The sequence below is a fragment of the Cryptomeria japonica genome, unplaced genomic scaffold (assembly GCF_030272615.1).
Source record: "Cryptomeria japonica unplaced genomic scaffold, Sugi_1.0 HiC_scaffold_472, whole genome shotgun sequence".
In the NCBI taxonomy this organism is placed as follows: Eukaryota; Viridiplantae; Streptophyta; class Pinopsida; order Cupressales; family Cupressaceae; genus Cryptomeria; species Cryptomeria japonica.
Genome location: NW_026729292.1, coordinates 69,587 through 70,947, shown reverse-complemented (window position 1 = coordinate 70,947; position 1,361 = coordinate 69,587). Strand labels below are relative to the sequence as shown.

Sequence of the window (1,361 nt, the reverse complement as noted above, 5' to 3'; positions counted from 1 at the left end):
GCCCCGGGTGCGCACCTTGGTGGGCGCCATGGTGCACTCCGAGGTGCCCAAGATTGGTGCGCACCAAGGAGCGCTCCGAAGTGCGCTCCAAGGTGCGCGCGAAGTCGAAAGTTGGGTTAATTGTCCGGTTTGCCTCGGGTGCGCACCTTGCGTGCACCTTCGCCAGGGTGGGCGCCTTGGTGCGCACACCTTGGCTGGGCTGCGCACACCTTGGCACCCGCGTTTCCTTCATTTTAAATTTTTTTTTTTTACAATCTCTCAAGTGGGAAATTCTATAATCTCAACTTTTTTTGCCTTTTCAGGAAACTTTTGAATGGAGCGCATCATTGGTGCGCTCCGAAGTGTGCTCCAAAGCTCTCTCCAGCTGCGTGCACCTGCCCCGGCCGCGCACCCGGCCCCGCCCAGCTTCGCTCACCTGTCCCGGGCGTCTGGTGCGGAACCTTAGAGTAAGAAACATCACCGTGCACCTTGGCCAACGTGCGCGACTCGACCGAGCGCGCACTGGCCGAGGTGCACACCGATTTCACCTGGGTGCGCGCGCAGCACCTCGGGCGCACCGGGGTGCGCGCACAACGCCCGGGTTGCACCGTGGCCTGTGTGCTCGGGGTGCCTCGGGTGCGCGCTCGGTGTCGCCCCCGCGCGCGCGGTAGTGCGGGCAGCGCACCCCGGCCCGGCCCGGCCCCGACGAGAACGCAAACGGGCAAAAGGTTTATTCAAATAGCATTGCGACGCCCGGCGAAAAACTAAAAAAGGGTGCAACACCGGGACTTCCCGGGAGGTCACCCATCCCAGTACTACTCCGGCCCAAGCGCGCTTAACTGCGGAGTTCTGATGGGATCCGGTGCACTAATGCTGGTATGATCGCACCCGTTATGAGCTTGTCGCAGTGTGTACTTAGCAAACCGCGACCCACGTGCGAATCCACCCCGGCCACCCACCCCCGTCGAGGTGCACACCCTCCCTCGCGAAGTGCGCCCCGTTCGCCAAGTGTGAGCCCTGCCCGGGTGCGCGCACCTTGCTAGGGCGTCGGGTGTGCACCCGGCCCGGCCTACGTGCGTGCACCTGGAGGGGGCGTCGTGTGCGTGCAGTGTCCCGTCTGCAACGCGGTGCCCACACACCACCTCGGGCGCAACGACCTGCGCTCACATGTGGGCCGAGTGCACCTTGGTGCATGTTCGGGGCGCCTCGGGTGCACGCTCGATCTTGCCCCGGTGCACCAAGGCGCTCGGTTTGCCCCGGGTGCGCACTTGGTGCAAGGTGGGCACCCAAAATAGGGATCAAGCACCAAAACACAAGTTTCGGGATGCAAAATGGGACCCAAGGACCACAAATGCGTTCCAAGACCCATGATGGGTCCACGA

General features: G+C 63.2%; 1 non-coding gene across 1 annotated transcript; it reads right to left on the bottom strand.

The window, feature by feature from the left end:
- Positions 1 to 750: 750 nt before the first annotated feature.
- On the bottom strand, positions 751 to 869 carry LOC131871848 (5S ribosomal RNA). Its single transcript, XR_009370042.1, has one exon. It is a non-coding gene; the product is annotated as a 5S ribosomal RNA (ribosomal RNA).
- Between the last annotated feature and the right edge of the window lie 492 nt (positions 870 to 1,361).